Consider the following 5,524-nt stretch of genomic DNA (forward strand, 5'->3'; position numbering starts at 1 on the left):
TTTTATAGTGGTTCGATCGTCGTGACCTACATCCACTCCACACTGATTCCTCTTCCGTCGAGGCCACCGGCATCCACTAATGATCTTCTTTCAATGGACAAAGATCAACTATCCTTACAACTTGATTCTCCTCTTGACAGATTTAGGAGAGAACCTTTACAACCCCTTTTTACAAAGCTTCCCTCACACTCTTCATTAGAATTGTCTCTAAACTTTAGGAGGAGGGACTCTTTTTACAACCCCTTCTTACTACTCCATGCAAGAATAGCTAAGGTATTTATAGACACCAAATGGCTTTAAAACTTGGAGCCAAAATTTAAATCCCTGAGATTTCGGTGTACAGGCGATACTATCACCTGCACTGGGCGGTACCACACTAGCGGTACCGCCGCCTGACACATTCTCGGAGATTGCCTCGTAGACTAAGCCATTGACGGTGCCACCGCCTGACCCAACTTTTGAGTCATTGAATGGGCCTTTCTCTTGGCCCAAAATAGTCTCATTTTGGGCCTAGTTGGCCCCTAAACTGACTCATTGAGTTAGCTTAATTACATTCTAAACTGACTCAATTAGACTCTAAACTAACTCGATCTAGACATAATCGATTACAAGTGAATCCTTGTTGTCCAACATGTCATTCATCCGGCACTTTGTCCGATCCTTCGGTGCATTGTCCTCTCCTTCAGTGTATTACCTAATCGGCACGTTGTCTTCTCGCAAAATCCGATCTTCTTAGTACAATGTCCGATCTTCTTGGCCCGATGCCCAAATTCATAACCCGAAGCCTTCCGCCGATACATCGACCATTCCTCCGGCCTAACATCTGATTCCTCCTACTTTAATCGATTTGCCTTTAGATAACAAACACATCAATTGATTTCATCATCAAAATCCGAGATTCAATAATCGATACTCAATAGCCCTCGTAAGGGTTGGCTGTCACTCCCAATGATTGGTTGTGCTAGATCTAAAACTTCCAAATCTATAAGTTTGATATCAAAGAATGGAATACTCGTATAGGACATCCTTAGTGTCTCAAGTCTAAGGACCAAGTACATTATTGGGATGATGAAATCGCTGTATGATAATGAGGTATCATTAACCATCCAATATTTCATGAGTGAATTAATCGGTGAACTCATTCTCTAATGAGCACCTGCACTGTAGCCCTAGTGTCCCCACACAAGCAACTATGAGACTAACCGCATCCATCTTATGGATGGGTATAGTATACTAGTCTGTCCGGTTATCTCGATGTCTCTCTCGAATAATCTATAATCGGGATTATTTAGGGTCTATGTTTAAAAGTGAATCAGTCTTATTATTGTAATCTCATCATGATCCGATTAGTATTGCATAGATATATGGACATCATAATATATTTATACATCAAGCAATATAAAGTGAGAAAATATAATAATAATAATAATAATAATAATAATAATAAGTAAAAAGGCTATGTGTTATGTCACACATACCATCACTCATGTGATTGGCTTGTAGGAAACCTATAACTAGTTAAAGCAGTATGACATTTCAAAAGTTTGACTATGTAACAATAGTGACGGAGAGTCGTCAAGAGCCAAGAGGAAAATTGTAGTTGGAGCAAAAGATTGAAGACTTAGTAAAGGCAAAGAGTTGTAGCATTGGCAAAGGCTACCAACGCTTCGATGAGAATGTCGAATGAATAAGTGGGGAGAATATCATAGAAAAATTATAAACATGGTGTTTGATGTTTAGCTCATGTATGTCTATGTCTTTTAGTTTTATTCATGTTTTGCACAACATATTAAGAGCTAACAGTAGACTTAGTAGTCCTATTTTGATTAGTTTTGGTGGTCATCTTAAACTTGCAAACAAAGGTTGTATCATGTGGGTACTTGTGAGGATTTCAGTATATAATGGACTATTTTGGACCCTTTGTTGTGTGACCATTCAGAGCTTGTGAAGTATGTGTTTGTAATTTGCATTGGTTATGAAGTGTTTGTTAAAATGATTGCTTGTGGATCCCGAATGAAACACTTTCTCTAATCTATTTTCTCTTTTGCGGGTCCTAAGATACCATAGAAGGTTTCGAAAAGACTGACCTTTGTGGATAGACACGCAAGGGTGCCACATAAAATTAGCTAAGTTTATGATAGTAAGGAGAATTGGAATTAAATATTTCACCTTCGTAAGTATAGAAACCTTAATATTATTTTTTTAAGTATAAGAATTGGGATACTAACCATAGTTAATTATAAGGGGTAATTTATAATTACTTCTAAAATTATAAAAATTTATTTAAGATGCACTGAACTTATACATCCACATCTATATAAAATTGAAAAGACACGATGGTGGAGGAGGAGATTAAGAGGAAAAGGAGTTGAAAAGGGAAAATAAGGATGAAGATTAGGTTAGGGTTTTGATATTTTGTTTCCATTGAGTCAAATTGGTTCGAAAGAAATATTAAACTATGAATTCTACCTTAATCTTGAGGTCATTTAACCATCTTGATATCATTTAACATAAAGATTTAGGATACATTCGTTCAAATATGAAGATTAGGTTAGGGTTTTGATATTTTGTTTCCATTGAGTAGAATTGGTTCGAAAGAAATATTAAACTATGAATTCTACCAACCTTGAGGTCATTTAACCGTCTTGATATCATTTAACATAAATATTTAGGATACATTCATTCAAATATGACAAAAAGTCACTGCAATTAAAAAAGATCATGAGGCCATAAAAAATCAATAGTTAACAATTTTTTGGTCAATTGCCCATAAATTTTGATACAATAATATTAATATTCATATTTAATACTCATTAATGAAATATAATTATCATTTTATTAGTAAAGTAAAGTTTAAAAATTAATATAAATATATTCAGAAAATGGAAAATAATTTTACTATTTATACTACTATAATGATTTTAAGGTTTTTATACCCTTTTGAATTTTGAAAATAGTATGTCTACCCTTACAATAGCAAATATGTATCCCTGCAAAATATAATCGTTATTTAATATACTCATCCGTCCATTAACATCCATTTTAAAAAATAAAATTGACCATGACTATAATTAATATGAACTAATCTGTGTTTAAAAAATTATAAAATATATAATATCCATGGTGTTTCTTTTTTCAAAGGGTTAGTAAAAGAGATTCAAGGTTAGGATGGTGCAGTAATCTGTTAAAGTCTTTATCAATTAAGCCAGTCAACATTTTTAATTTTTGTGCATTCAGCTTTTTATGGATTACTATCATTTGAAATTTTAATTAATAATCATATGATCCAATAATAATTAATAACAATCAAATATATACAACTAAAAGTACTAGAAGTACTAAGGCATTGTACATTAACATGATTATGAAGAGGTAGTCATGTTGGGATATTAGATTAAACTCTATGTTTAGATCATTTATTCTTCTGTAAACAGGGGATAGGTAATGCTTTGTGTAAAAAAAAAAAGAGAGATGAGATAGAATCACGGAGACGACGGTTCTAAGCGTTAGTTATTACTATAAATAATAATAGTTTTAGTTTTTAGTATCTCTATCCTTCTCGTTTATCATCCTATAGTCATGATTTTTTTTATGTTCACCACCTAACTAGCTTGACGAGGCAATCAGCTCAATGCGTTCCCTCGATCTATATCTTGTCGTTAGTTGCTTCGTGAGGCAACTTGGCAACGTTGATTGCTCTAAATTATTGTCCATCGAGCTTTTCTTGTTTAACCAAAGCCCTCATTGTTGCATGTAGCAGCTATAGAGTAGAAGGCAAGTTTGTGCATCTCAACATTACCTTGTCTCCCAAATGACCAGCTTGAGTTTGGATCATCCGAAAACATGTTATTAGTCAGTGGGAATCATTCACATATGAACTCATTTGTTTTAGCTGGTGAGTACGTTTTGCCTTCTCCTGTTGCTGTCCCTTTATTTGCCTTACTCTTCACTGGAATGCCAGTCCTCATTCTATGTCCTAATTCTTGATCCATGTTGATCATGTCCATCCCAAGAAACTTATAGGTTGTGGTCTACTGGTATGTATGATGAATACTTCTCATCCATTCCTAATACTGGGCTAATAAATACCAGAATGAAAGAACATCAACACGCAACAAGTTCGACTTCGGTATCTCAACTCAAGAACATAAATCACCACCTACATTGCTAGCCTACTCACCCTTCTTCCCTTTCGCTCTCACCTTCCAAACTAACACAGCTGTAGAAGACGTCAATCTTGCTGTCCATTGTGACTACACAAGGAAGTCCATGAAGCTGGACCTAGAGGAGCTGCATCAGTTGGAAGGAACATGGTAATACTTCCCCTTGCACATGCATCTGTAGACGATAGGGCAGGACTCGGCGACGAAGCACTTGAAGCTCACCATCACCCTTTTGCACGGGAAACACGGGCCGCACGCGTGCGAGCAGTCGGGCAAGCTCGACCCCGTTGTCGCGTAGACTCCCTCCCCAACGCCATCGTCGGCAATCTCCTCCTGCATGCCCACCAGGAAGATGGCCGTCAACGAGGAACGATTCAGAGGACAAAAAATTAGAAACACATTCCCTGCGGAAGAATGCTACCTTAGACATCAGATCATCTCGTTCTCTCCTTCGGTTTTCTCTTTTGCTTGAGCCTGCTGTAGCATCTACTGAGACAAACAGACTCAGAACTGAGCATATAGACATGAACTGTAGAGGAAGAATGGAAGGAAGAGAGATTACATGGGTTTGGTCGTAATCCTTCAGACACGGTGGAGGCTAACAAGAGAGCACCAAAGATGCATGCAGACCAAGACGCAGCACACATCTTCATTTGTTGCTATATCCGAAGGAACAGTAGCAGTATCGTATGCAAAGGGAAGGTAGAGGAGGAAGCGAGCGATCATTTAAACATCACCAGGTGACCGATACTGGAGATCACAGCTATAAAGTGTGATATATATACTGCGTTCAGGTCTGGGTCTTAAATGAATGGCGCCTGTGATCTTGATGTTCTTCACATGATCCTCGACTGGTGATCAGAAAGACTCACATGAACAGGTCTCATCCTTAATGAATTAGGAACAAGAGGAGAGAGAAAATAAGTGCGTGGAAGAGGGAGGGAAATGGAGTGGGGGCATTGTGTGGGATGCAGTTGCAAATCCATGGATGTCATTTGCAAGGGACTGTTCTTGAGTCATGGACTGGCAAGAGGCAGGGAGGTGGGGGAGTCATGAGGGGACAGTAGTGGTGAGTTAATGCTATCATTTGGAAGGAGTTTGAATTGGAGTCATGGGGATGTTCATGTGATTATGAAGCGCGCGCGCTCTCTCTCTCTCTCTCTCTCTCTTTATATATATATATATATATATTACATGCGCTATGAGAGTACATATAAATATGAAATATGTAAACCGGTGGTTCATCCATGTATTTGGAGGTGAGTAGATGTATAGAAGATATAAGTAATGATTTGTATATATGTTTTGGAATATATAAATTTTAGACATGATATTATGTAGTGGTTGAGGTTTATTTAAAA

The 5,524-nt window shown here is 37.1% G+C and overlaps 1 long non-coding RNA gene across 2 annotated transcripts; it reads right to left on the bottom strand.

Moving 5' to 3' along the window:
• Positions 1-4,042: 4,042 nt before the first annotated feature.
• Positions 4,043-4,897, bottom strand: LOC108951498 (uncharacterized). 2 transcript variants are annotated; one of them, XR_001975931.2, is made up of 3 exons: positions 4,726-4,897; positions 4,585-4,649; positions 4,043-4,496 (listed from the first exon to the last, which is right to left on the bottom strand). It is a non-coding gene; the product is annotated as an uncharacterized LOC108951498 (long non-coding RNA). The 2 variants fall into 2 exon arrangements; XR_001975930.2 differs by having other exon boundaries at positions 4,585-4,652.
• Between the last annotated feature and the right edge of the window lie 627 nt (positions 4,898-5,524).

Source organism: Musa acuminata, chromosome BXJ1-10, assembly GCF_036884655.1.
Source record: "Musa acuminata AAA Group cultivar baxijiao chromosome BXJ1-10, Cavendish_Baxijiao_AAA, whole genome shotgun sequence".
In the NCBI taxonomy this organism is placed as follows: domain Eukaryota; kingdom Viridiplantae; phylum Streptophyta; class Magnoliopsida; order Zingiberales; family Musaceae; genus Musa; species Musa acuminata.